At 36.1% G+C, this 14,441-nt stretch overlaps 1 protein-coding gene across 1 annotated transcript in view; it reads right to left on the minus strand.

The window, feature by feature from the left end:
• LOC106136427 (zwei Ig domain protein zig-8) overlaps nucleotides 1-14,441 on the minus strand; it is a 110,831-nt gene that overhangs the window by 74,944 nt on the left and 21,446 nt on the right. The window contains exon 2 of the mRNA XM_060949710.1: nucleotides 13,198-13,226. The gene's annotated coding sequence lies outside the window, so the exon portion shown is untranslated. The remainder of the gene's footprint in view (nucleotides 1-13,197; nucleotides 13,227-14,441) is intronic.

The raw sequence follows: 14,441 nt of genomic DNA on the forward strand, positions 1-14,441 counted from the left end.
AATACTAATATTGTGACTTGTTTATGTTCCATGCCCGTTCTAATGTCTTCTGTAACTCGAAGAAGTGCAGTGGTGGTACTATGCGCCGGCCTAAAACCAGATTGATATTTGTTTAAAAGGTGGTTATCAAGCAGATGTTTTGATAACTGGTTAAAGGCAGATGCTTCTAGAACCTTCGATAAGAATGAAAGTATGGAGATAGGACGTACTTCATTCAAATGAGTTGGATCTGGGATTTTTGGGAGAGGGCGTACATAGGCCATAAGCCATGATAGAGGAAAGCGATTTTCTGAGAAACTGTTATTAATAATATGGGTGATGATAGGGAGGATATAAGAGAGGATTGGAATTAACATCACACGACTTATTTGATCTGGACCAACGGCATTAGAGGAGTTGGAATGAATGATTTTGTATACGTCGTCTTCAGTGACAGCTGAGAATTCAAATGGCCTACCGTCGGGAGAAGGCAAAGCAAGAATGGAAGAGATCGAAGCTAATTTTGTATTTTCATCTAAAAGAGGAACTGAGGAAAAATGATTGTTAAGCTCATTCAAAGTGAAAGGGAATTTTGAACATGATTTCTGTACTTTACCTATACCCTGAGAATTAAGAAATTTCCACATATTAGCTGGAGAAACATTTTCTATGTTGTCGGAGAAATATTGGCGTTTTGCATTTCTACAAAATCTATTGCAGAGATTCCTTGCAGCCTTATATAAGCACCAATTTTCGTTAGTACGATCCCGTTTAAACTTTCTAAAAACACGATTTCGTTTTCTCATGGCGATACGTACCGCCTCCGTGATCCATGGTGCAGGAGGGCGCTTTATTTTGATGGCACGTACGGGAGCATGTTTATCGTACAGTGTTAATACTTCATTATTAAAACTAGCAATTTTTTCATCCACTGCATTAGCCGACAAAACCGGAGACCAATCTATCCTAGCTGCATCAGATGTAAGAGCATCATTATTTATTTTGGAAAGGCAACGGAGTTTCATTATGGTTGGTTTTGGTCTTGGAACTTTAATTTTATAGGAAACGTAAATAAGATCGTGATGAGAGAATTCAGGAGCGGGCGCTTGACCATGATTGGCAACAAGACCAGCTGAAGAGGTAATGATCAAGTCAAGCAAAGAGGGACCATGTTCTGTGAAGTGTGTTGAACCGGATGGTAAGATTGAGAAATTGACCGACTTGACAATACCCCGCAGCTTTTTGGCCCTGGAGTCATCCTTCATCAGACACGTATTGAAATCTCCTAGGATCAGATGGTGTGTGTAATCTGGAGAAACCGACTCAAGGAGAGATTCAAAAGCACTGAAATAATTAATATGTGAAGAGGGGCAATAGAATACTCCCAAAGCGGCTCCGACTCCCTTAAACGAGACCTCAAGAAATATATATTCGCTGCTGGCGGTGTATTCAGAAGGTGACATAGCGAGCACACGGTAATGTATATCACTTCTTAAATAAATGGCAACACCGCCTCCCCGGGATCCGACACGATCGTTTCGTATTAAGATAAAGCCAGGTAGCGAATAGCTAGTCGAAGGTAAATTTGGTTTCAACCAGGTTTCGGACACAAGAATTGCGCCAAGGTGCACGGAAGAAAACGTTTCAATGAAGTCTGTGTAATGCGCAGGAATGCTTTGTGCATTGATATGACACACATTAAAATTATATGGAAAATTGTGGAATGTATTATCAACAAAAGCCCCCAAGGTCATTGTAGAATCACAGGAAACAAAACTTGAGTCACCAGATCCCTCAGCAGAGCAGAAGGTTTCGGATAAAAAAATATTATCACATTGCTGCATTGTATATATATAAATAGGTTAATTTAAATATAATAAATAATCAAATTATAAAAATATATATATTAATATATTATGTATGTAGGGTGTAGTTTTAAGTCTGTTCCTGCACAACCTGCCGGCCGGACCTGATAACTGATACAGATACAAATTTTATTATAAGGTCTATGACACAAGCAGACAAAGAAAAATAAAGAAAAAAGTTTTGGTCTATCAATATTCACTTTCTGTAGCAATACTATCGAGGGCCAGCTCACTATCGATAGGCTTAAACTATCGATAGTATTGATAGGCCTATCGGTATTGTAGACGATTTCCGAGTTCAACTATCGATAACAAAAGTATCGACAGTTCGGCAACGCTAATGTCATCGTTAGGCTGTCTACATGCTGACTCCGCGGAACGGGACACGAAGGTAATATTCAGCAAAACACGACCCTTTTTGGGGATCCGTCGTCGTCAACAAGGTTTATATAGTTTGCCTACAAAGACAATGCACGTGTATTTGTATTTTTAGTTATATAAAATTTTAACGATGAGTTTAAAATCTTTATATAAAATCTTCCTGTACTGAATGGTTGACTGACAGATAAGTTTCAGCTGAGAGTACTAAAGCATAGGAACCAGAAATGAAGAACATAACAACCCTAAGATAGGATACCGTAGCAGTAGCGATGATTCGGCTCGACCGCCACCAAAGGGAAGATCTTCCACCAGGCTAGGTGTAATGCCTGGGGAACCGCGGCTCCTACGATGTTGAGTCGAAAGTTGTATTTAAAACTATAAAACAATTAGTTATATTGTGTGATAAATATATAAATATATACGGGACAGATTACACAGATTGAGTTAGCCTCGAACTAAGTTCGAGACTTGTGTTACGAGATACTAACTCAACTATACTATATTTAATAATAAATACTTATATAGATTTTACCTTTCACTACCCAAAGGTTGGCTGGAAGAGATTGCTTAGCGATAAGTCCGCCTTTGCTCAACATGTTCATAATGTATGTTTCTACTACATATGTATTTTTTTATGGGCAATAAAGATAATTTGTATTGTATTGTATTGTATAAACATCCACAACCCAAGCCACTCAAAGATAGTTCCGTTCTCATCATACCCTGGCCGGGATTCGAACCCGGGACCTCCGGTGTCGCAGACAAGCGCACTGCCACTGCGCCACTGAAGTCGACAACAGATATAGCTTAATACCTAAGGCGGATTGTCATAATTACCCAATCTAACCTGGCTCAATTTCAGCAGAACGCCAAATCTACATATTCAACAGTCCGCTTAACATTTAAGTGGCTCACGGAAGCCTTCACAGCTTTATTTTTATAGCCAATTTCAAGTAAAAGTATGTGTTCAATTCACATACATATTTTGTAAGAAAATTGTTATGTGAAATGAAATCTTTTTAATTTACATACGTCTTTGCGAACAGGTCAAGTGTAGCCTGAAAGAACGGACTTGGACGTAGAGTTATGAACGCGAGTGAACCGTTAGAAGTGTACAAGGATCGTGGCAAGTGGAACATCATGTTTATACTAAAATATAAAGACATGAGAGTTACTTCTACATACATTCATACATAAAATCACGCCTTTTTACCCGGAAGGGTAGGCAAAGACTACATCTTGCCACTTGCCACGAGCTCAACATAGTTTACGGTTACTTGTCAATTAAGAATTATAAACATACATACATAGATAAAATCACGCTTCATTCCTGGAGACTTATTTTTTACTGGCCATGATATATTTAACACATTCAGCTTTTAAATAGGTAGTTACATACATAATATCACGTCTTTATCTCTCACTGGGTAAACTTTTATTTATGGTACTCAAATCGAGTACATGCATACTTAAATGTCTCTTAAATCGTGCACTATGCCATTATTTCAGAATTATATTAGTCCCTAATTCATTAGTTTATTCACTCATTGCCGTGGGATTCCCGGCACCAATACAAAAAAGAATAGGACCACTCCATCTCTTTCCCATGGATGTTGTAAAAGGCGACTAAGGGATAGATTTACAAGTTTGGGTTTTTTTTTAGGCGATGGGCTAGCAACCTGTCACTATTTGAATCTCAATTCTATCATTAAGCTAAAATAGCTGAACGTGGCCTATCAGTCTTTTCGAGACTGTTGGCTCTGTCTACCCCATAAGGGATATAGACGTGACCATATGTTCACTCATTCCTACAAAGTACGTTAAAGTGGGCTCAGAAACGGGTTTCCCACAAAAGTGAAGTCGCAAGAAAACCTAGTACATTATTAATGTGGAGTCAGTACTAGAGTCACGTCGCGCAGTATCGTTGGAAGATTTCCGTTAAGTCGTTTGTGTAATTCGTTTCTCGTTCAACATTTACATATTAACGTCTTGAATACATTATCATGCATTGAAGTTTTATCAATTTTAAATTTTGAAAAAGTTCATCGTACATTTTGGTATAAGTAGTTGGTTATTTTAAGTGTTTTGTGTATTGCATGGCTATTGGTGATATGGCTTGGTAAAATACATAGATGCATTCACATATACAGTCACGTCCACATACCCCGCGGGGTAGACAAAGTCAACAGCCTCGAAAAGACTGAAAAGTCACATTCAACAGTATGTGGCCTATCAGTCTTTTCAAGACTGTTGGCTCTGTCAAACCCCCAAAGTGATATAGACGTGATTATCTGTATGAAGATATGTAGTGGTTCTATAATAAAGTGCCGGACACCACACGGCACATTGGTAAAATAGCTGGTATAGAATACCGTACGACATATTACGTCCACCACTGCACCTTTTCTTGTGCAATAAAGTTAAAATAAATAAAAACAAGACTTTGATTAAATCGAGGACGTCCTGATGAAGAGTCGGCATGACAAGAGTAATAAATGGGATCGAATCTAACAATAAAATTTGTTGTTTTATGAATCTATATTAATATTATAAGTGTGTGTTTGCGTATTTGTTTTTGTTTGTTTGTAAACTCTTTATTGCACGTTAAAAATAAATATAACAAATTACAAAACAGTTATTGGATTCAGAAGAATATGTACAATGGCGGAATAATCCCAATCGGGATTTCATCCATTTGTATTTGTTTAACAACTAAACCTCTCGCCATTAAATTTTTGATTAAGAAGAAGAACAGAGGGTACTTTCAACGCAGGCGGGGGCGTAGGCGAAGACTAGTCTAACAAAAGCCGCCGCCATTATGTAAATATAACCATATACCACCATCTCTATGTGCCCTTTGTGGTGCGCGCACACCACTTTCAGAGCCCTGAACTAAAGCGGACCTCAAACGGACCTCTTAAATATTAAATTAACTAGAATATTCAGTATTATAACTGTCACCAACCTCTCTCTCTAATCAATGGTTACAATCATAGATATCGGAATAATGTGAGACGATAGAAATGCCATGTCATAAAAAAAATATTAAGGCCGGTGTAGCGCGAGCTGTAGTGTGCTTGCCTGTGACACTCGACGTTCCGGGTGTGAATCTCGGCTAGAGCATGATGAATAACGCACTCATTTGGCCTCGGTCTGTACACGTGATTAAATAATCATATAGTATGAATGAGTTTGTTTCCTATAACACAAGCTAAGCTATCTTAATTTGTGTAATTTTTCCCAGTTTTATTTATGACCGATCGTGCTGATTAAAACAGTTGAATAACACATTTGCCACTTCTACGGATATTTTTTCTGCACTGGTGTAAAACTTTTTAATAAGATGACAACGAAAACGGTTCTGTTTTATATCTGTTGTGCCAACACATTTACCACTTCTACAGGCTTATATTATTCACAATTCTATGGTTACACCCAATTTGATCCTTCATTGCATATTAAGCGACGCTAAGTACCAATGGAATCAAAGCTTGTACCTTGTAATAATGTTAATTGTAGCCATAGAAATCTGATTAATAATTATGCAATATTTCGCTTATTATTAACTCGTCTTCTTCATTGAGAGGGTCACTCACCAAAATCGGTTTAATACTTTTCAAGATTTTCGCAAGTCTGTAAAAAAATTATGTTATTCACGAGGTCTAACATTTGTGGCAAACGTCTAGTATGTCGTAAAAGGCGACTAAGGGATAGGCTTATTAACTTGGTATTATTCTTTAATGCGACAGACTAGCAACCTGTCACTATTTAATTCTCAGTTCTATCATCAAGCCAAACAGCTGAACGTGGCCTATCAGTCTTTTTAAGACTGTTAGCTCTATCTACCCCGCAAGGAATATGGACGTGATTATATGTATGTATGTCTACTATATTAGAAATGGAGGAAAACCGCGGGCTAGAGCTAAAAACATGTTATTTCAAAATGGAAAACACGCCACTTGGCCCAGCACCCTTTCAAACATACATATTTATGACCGCTTCTTTTGAGCAAGCACGTTTGAAACACCCTCTACATAAAGTAGGCCATCTGCGATTTTCATAGATTTGTATAAGGAAAACAATGGGGCGGAACAAATAGAGAAAAATGTTAAACCTTTCTCATTGGGTGAGAGTGTTTTGTACATACATATTTTTATGTGATTTATTGTAAACAATGTCTGGAAATAGATTGGTCATGCCGTGTGGTTCAAGGCACAAATAGAAAAAAGAATAGGACCAATACTTTCATTCTCTGCAAAAGGGGATTAAGGGATAGACTTACAAATATGGGATTATTATTTTAGGCGATGGGCAACCTGTAGCTATGTATATGAATCAAATCTTTTCAAAGCCAAATAGCTGAATGTTGTCTATATCAGGCTTTTAAAGATTGCTGGCTCTGTCTACTCTGCAAGAGATATAGACGTTTTAAAATGTATGTATATACCTAGTTCATATATTCAAGGATTCTTGATATATTAACTTTTCGAGCAATCAGCTTACGAGAGCGTCACTCTTTTAAAAAAATTAAAAACATTTATTTGAAATAAAATCGGACTGTTTTTGTAATATTCTTGCCCTAAAATACTTGTCTTGAAATAAGTACAAATTGATAATTATTTGGTACATTACAACGACGTAGAAAGAGCAAAGGAGCGAGCACACAAATAAAAATACTATTGAACTTATCGGTACTGAGGTCGAAAAAGCCAATCAAAACCTTTCGACTTCAGTATTTTATTTCTCAAAAGAAATACACTAACTTTCGCCGAACGTAAAACTTAACGAAACAAATAAACCAAGGTACTTATTGGGTCACAAAGTAACCGCGTAACTGAAAAAAACATTAATTTGGAAGGCAAATTCGGAGGGAGCATTTAATTAAGGCTCTCACTACAATAAGATATTAAAATCCGAATTGTAAGGGATTCAGAAGACTGATGGTCGACTAAGAGGAAAAACAAAGGCGATGGCCGAAGCAATTTGGCGCTTGATTAAAATTTATTGTACTGTCACTCACCGTTTTTTCCGTTTGGTGTGATTTTGGTGAAGATATATATATAGTCGTGGAGAAATTGTGAATGATCACTGTTATCACAGTAATGGTCTGATATACTTTACTTCACTGTAAAAGTTCTACTTATCTTTTCAGTTTCACAATTAATAAAGATGAAATATTTGTATTTTTGTACGTCTGTAACGAATAAACTCAAAAACTTGTTCTCACCAAATTCGGCACAGATATAAAATAAAGTAAAATTATTTTTGTAAAGTAAATATTTTTGGGAGCTTTTTTCTGAAATTTCCCACTAAAGCGAAGCCCAACAAAACCTATAGTATCATATAATTTTAATAACACTTCCACCACGGATATTCCCCACACATACGGTTATTACACGAAATATTCGGTTTCTTAATAGTTTAAGCTTAACTCACCCTTACACCGGGAACAATTAACAAAGACTTCTAATTACGACGGTGCCTCACAAAGGCTTTGGGTTTAGCCCACGAATCATAAGACGCCACGTAAGCGGTTTTTCGCTCATTACTTCGTATTTCCTAGACGTTAAAGATTTCAGAGCAAACGCTCAAAAGGAGTGTAAAGCTATTATTTAATTTCTCAAACTTTTACTCGTGGGAATTTCCAGTTAAAGGTTCATTGCTGATTTTAAACATTCGCGTTGCTATTATACTGTTTATAAAAAACTGGAGGCCGCCCGCGACTTCGTCCGCATGGAAACCCTATCAATCCCGCTGGAACTCCGGGATAAAAAGTGGCCTATAACATATTCAGGGTCTTCAGCTACCTACATACCAAATTTCATCGTATTCGGTTCAGTAGTTTTTGCTTGAAAGTGTAACAAACATCCATACTGACATCCTGACATACTCACAAAACTTTCGCATTTATAATATTAAAGAAGGATATAGGTATAACATAGTGAAAGTGGTTAGTCGCTCTGGACCATTCAAAACGTCTGAGATAAAAATAAAAGTACGTTAAGTGCTTGTTTAATACCTGAATTATTTATTAAAGTCCATTTCATCTCTGTGCCAAATAATATTTTTTTGCGTTACAAATGATAAAACAAGTGTATTTTCTCTTTATGAAATTAGGGTAAAAATATTTTTTAACCAAATAAAATTTTTAGCTTCTTATTTTTAAAGCGCCATGTGCATGTCAGTGCTTAAGAATAGGTAATGTCATAAAGGCGACTAAGGAAAGTCTAACAAACTTGGAATTCCTAACAAACCTATAAATTTTACATATAGATAGGTACGATCGCGTTCATATCTGCAGTCATAGTTTTAAAATTCTTACGGGTTAAAATAGCGTGCACTGTGGTTCCACTAGATACACACACACATGCATATTTAAAAAGAATAAATATTCCTTCAAATGAATACGATCTTTAATACCAATGATATTACTAAGTAAAACAGTTTATTATTCTATGACATATAACATAACAAAACAGAAAGAGACGGTAATCAACGATGGCCGAACTGGGCCCGATAATTGTCGATCGAGATATTGTCGTCTCTCATTATTTGCATAAGATTTGCCTATAGAGGGAAGCCTGCGACTGCCAGACTTATGTCATTTCAATAAGGTTGAAAGTTTGTCTGCACACGACCCAAACATAGGTAGTGGTTCCTTTGAAAGTTATTGGATAGCAATTTTATTACTTCGTGTGAGCAAGTGAGATCTAAGATATATTAGATAATCTCGCTTGCTCACACTCGCTTGTTCTAGTTACTAGCGTTACTTGGATTCCGAAATTATTCATGGATTTTTTTGTCAATTTAAAAAATAAAATTAGTTTTACTGACAATTTTTAATGTTTCAAGGTGTCATTTCAACTAAGTAACTGACTGACTAACTAACTAACTGATATCTAAGAATTACAATACCCGTGTCTTCAAACACGGAAATCAGCAAGAAATGTTAAACAAGAGGGAGCAAAATAAAACATTAAATAATTAAAATTAGTAAATTTTATTAAAACAGTTTATTTATAGTTTTGTTTACATATTGATGATTATATAAAGCTATACATACAGCATATTACACTAATTGTATCATCTACTTATCTCCTGTTATTAAGGTTACAGCTTAATTATTCGTTTTCATAAAGAAAAGATATTGAAGCCGTCCTTAAAATACTATCTAAGTAATTAGTAGTTTTAATATAAACTGGCAGAACCTTTCACGCACTATATGGACTCGATGCACAGGGCAGTTGTCTTGCACAAATGATATTGTTGGCATATCATCAATCGGATAAATACACGGCACAGTTGGTAACATGGTTTCTTCCAGCACTTGCACATAATGATCAGCTGTAGCGCGTCCTGCTATCCACACCTGTTCCCCAGGTCCAGCAGCACTCATCCAGCCCCACATATTTACAGATATGCGTCCAGACTCCATATTTGGCATAATATTTTTTTCTTCATACCGAGTTGCATTTCTTTCCCATAAATGAAGCCTACCGTGTTGCGATGACGTAAACGAATTTTCGTCCGTAAATATCGCTTTTTTCCAGTCAAAATCCAAATACTGCCTAGCAAATTCTAAATGTTTTTGCTTATTTATTTCGGATAAATACGGCTTTCTTGCTGGCTGTCTGTGGTGTAGTCCCTCACGGTGCAAACTCGACGAACAGTAACCACTGATGTGTCGAACTGTTTCGCAAATGTTCAGGTCGGTAATGAAGCCATTATTTTCGTACTGTTCCACCATGGATCTTCGCTGTGTGGCGTGTCGCTGTGTTGATTAGCGGACGACGGCCACTGCGCGGCGACTTTTTACACTACCCTCTTCTTGATGGCGCGTTACCCAACGCTTTACCGCTTGTTGTTTATAGTGTTATTTGTGTGAATGTGTGAGTGATACCGGTGACTGCAAGCTATAAAGTTTTGCGAACTATGACTGCAATTATGAACGCGACCGTACATACTATATATAATCACGTTTCGATTCCATATGGGATAGACAGAGCTAGGGTACCTGAAAAGACTGATGCTGAGGCCACGTTCAACAGGATTATTTAGAATAGAAATAGAATGAACTAATTACAGGTTGCTAACCTGTCGCCTAAAAGAAGAATTCCAAGTTTATAAGCCTATCCCTTAGTCACTTTTTACGACATCCATGGGAAAAAGATGGAGTGATCCTATTCTATTTTTATAGATTCAAATTATGTTTCCCAATTTCAAATATTTCACACAAATTTTATGAACATTTACCAAAATAAATCAAGAACTTAATGCTTTAAAAGTTTACATATATACCTACAAGTGAATACCTCATAATGACGGCATTGTAATCTTTAAGACTCGTCTCTGAGATAAATATCCCCGCTAACAACAGTAGGCCGGGCAAGTATCTATAAAAAGAACAAGATTTATTTCTCAAAGTATTTTACGGGTCTCGGTCATTACTCACTTTTAGCAAACAAGTATTTAATGTACAATAATATTGTGTTTTCATCAAATAAGTATGTCTTTAGTAGACAAATAGATTTCAGTGATTTTTTTTCTCAAATAGACTGACTACCTTCGTCTTCCAACCATCACACTGGTTACATATAGACGTGACCATATGTATGTATAGAAGATACATACATAATGGTCACGTCTATATCCCTTGTGGGGTAGACAGAGCCAACAGTCTTGAAAAGACTGATAGGCCACGCTTAGCTATTTGGTTCAATGATAGAATTGAGATTCAAATAGTGACAGGTTGCTAGCCCATCGCCTAAAAAAGAATCCCAAGTTTGTAAGCCTATCCCTTAGTCGCCTTTTACGACATCCATGGGAAAGATATGTAGTGGTGCTATTCTTTTTTGTATTGGTGCCGGGAGCCACACGGCACGGCAGTATATTAATGAATTCACCAAATGAAGCCGAGTGCTAAAGCCAGGTTACCAGTGACCTTACTTTCTTTGAAAATTGGCTGAACCCCACTGGAACGGTGGTCGTCAATCGGCGTAACTAGGTAGTCACGAGACGCGGAATTGTTTCCGACAGCCGCGGTTGCAAACTTACAAACACCTTGGAGCACGCAATTCTGATTTGCACAGGCTGGTTCGGATTTCATGCAGCTACTGATGATACTTAGGTAGGTATATACTTATATTTTTAAGCACAAATATAAAAAAATATAGGATTACTCTATCTCTTCCTCATGGATGACGTAAAAGGCGACTAAGGGACAAGCTGTTAAATGCAACCTGTCACTATTTGAATCTCGCAATTCCATTATAAAACTATTGAGCTGAACGTAGACTTTCAGTGTTTTTAAGATTTTAGGCTTTGTCATACCCGCAAGGGATATAGACGTGATAGTATGTATGTATGAAATAAAGCATGTTTATAGGGATCGTGACTGTCACCGTCTGAATCATCACAATTATATATCATCATAAATATCATTAATAAATCATCTAATAAAATAATGATGAACATGGCTCATCTGGATGACTCAATGATAGATTTGAGAGTCAATTCAAATTCAATTCTTTAATTAATTATTATGTAAAACAAACATATCTTTATTTGTTTTAACAACGTTGTATGACGTCAAATAAATTACTTAAAACTACTGTAGTTTTACATACGACCGTCGCTGTGTGAAAAGACCTTTACGACAAATCAATTTGCTCCACAGTGTGTCAGCAGCTTTAGATAATTTTCGCGCAATAAGGACGAAAACGTGGTCAGAATTGCGATGTATTAATAACACACTGTTTGCTGTAACCCGATTAATGATCATTACATAATGTTTAGGTATTTATTCCGCTGTATCGTTATCAGAACACGACGAGGAAATAATTGGAAATTATTTATTACGTCATGGTTTTATGAAGAAATAATTTGATAAAATCTTGTATATTCTATACATTTTGTGCCGTGTGGTTCCCGGCACGAATAAAAAAAGAATAGGATCACTCCATCTCTTTCTTATGGATGTCGTAAAAGGCGACTAAGGGGTAGGCTTTTAACCTTGGGATTCTTATTTTTCGGTGGGCTAGCAGCCTGTCACTATTTGAATATCAATTTTGTCACTAAGCCAAACAGCTGAACGTGATTTATCAGTCTTTTAAGACTGTTGGCTCTGTCTACCCCACAAGGGATAAACACGTGATTATTTGTATGTATGTACATTCAGAAGAAATATCAAGATTTTGCTTACAAACATGTAATCACCTTGCGGGGTACCTTCTTGAAGAAACTGTAAGGCCATGGTCAGTTTTATAATTGACTTGCTCACGACGAAAAAAAAATATATCTGATAACCAAGCAATCTTGATTCTAACTGGGGAGTTACTTATTTACTTTATTTAACCTCAAAGATACAATAAGTGGAATTAATGCTAATAGCATTATCTACCAGTCAACCTTCAGAAAATAGCAAACAGATAAATAATCCCGTGTCAATTCAAGAGTAAGAAAAAAAAACACACAAATATTTTATTCACCACAGACATACTTGTTAGTGGGACGTTAAAAAAAATTGTTACCAAAAAAAAACTAACAAATGACGTCATAAACCGACAAAACACCAACTAAGTGCACTACAAAACAGGTCACACTAAAACTTATGCAGTAATAATAAATACATCCTTCCAACTCCAAAAAAAAAAAAAAAGACTGTCTTACGAACAAATCTAAAGAAATGTCGGCCATTTTCACAAATGGCGCATCATTCCATCTTACTGCTCTATAAAAACACTCTAGATTATAATATTAAACCATCCAAACAACCTAAAACAGACTTTGGTTAAACGTTGTAAGGCTCACATCCATTTGGGAATGTGCGAATCGTGACGTCATAACCGGGACGTTTGAAAACGAGCCTTATTTTTTTTTTTTGGTGGAAAAAAGTCAAAAGGTATGTGTTTTTGCGTTTTATACGTTTGATGTGACAAAGTATCATAAATTGTAAGTAGGGGGTGGGTCTTACCGTATTCATAATGTCTGCTGCCGAAAGATCTGGAAAAGAAAAATCCTGGTTTAATTAATTTCATAATTTCGGATTGATTTTGTTTGGAGAGATTTAGAAGATTCCTTTAGAAACTTAGTCCTTTATTCATCAAATTGCAGTGTACATATTTTTTGTTAAAGTGGCCTGAAAACTCTTCTACACATGCGCTTTGGAAGCGGTAGTAGATATAATTAGATTTAAGTGATGTCACGTCAATAAGTGATACCTTGAATCCAATTTTGAAAAAAAATCTATTCTATTCTATTCCATTCTAACGGGGTATAAAAATTAAAAATTGCTGGCAATATTGTCGACCAATTCCCAAGTTTTTATTGTGCATTGACTATTTAAAAAAAAGAATAGGACCTTTTTTCCTCTTTCCCATGGATATCGTAAAAAGTGACTAAAGGATGCCATCCTTTTCCAATTGCCATCATCTTCCGGGAAAGAGGAAAAAAGGTCCTATTCTTTTTTTTAAATAGTCAATGCACAGTCAAAACGACTGAACTTATAAACCTAAAGTTAATCATGGTTAGTTTTTTTTTAGATTTTTAGTAAAACACCAAGAGGATATCTCAAAAAATTTTCTACGGTAAAAAAAAGACTTAAATATTTGCTACTTATAGCTTTAATATCTAAGGTGTATATTATATTTAAATCTAACATTGTGTTATAATTTTTTCAAATTTATTTCATACTTATTTATTAATCTTAAAATGTTGAATTACTCAAAAGCTTAAAAAAATATCATTCACATGCGGTACCTTCGTAATTACATACGTACATTGGTTCACGTCTTAATCCCTTACGAGGTAGACAGAGCCAACAATCTCGGAAAGACTGGAAGACCTCGTTCAGTTTTCATAATTCATTTGTAGATCAGACAAAACAAAAAAGCTGTATTTATTCATGCAAGCGGGATTTGCAAGGGAACCGGCATCAAAGCGTTATGCTAATGTCGTTATGTTTAGTGTTCCCGTCGTAAAATCTAGAGAGCTCTGGTTATAGTAGAATTATGAAAGAAGGTTAACTCGACCCGTGTATTTTCTGGCATTAAAAAAAAAAACAATTTAATAAATTGTCACAGCACTAAAATAAATAAATATTTGAATCTCAATTCTATTAAGCTTAGCAGCTGAATGTGGCCTATCAGTCTTCAAGACTGTCGGCTCTGTCTACCCTGCAAGGGATATATACGTGATTATAATATGTATGTACTTAAA

Source organism: Amyelois transitella, chromosome 19 (assembly GCF_032362555.1).
Source record: "Amyelois transitella isolate CPQ chromosome 19, ilAmyTran1.1, whole genome shotgun sequence".
Lineage (NCBI taxonomy): Eukaryota > Metazoa > Arthropoda > Insecta > Lepidoptera > Pyralidae > Amyelois > Amyelois transitella.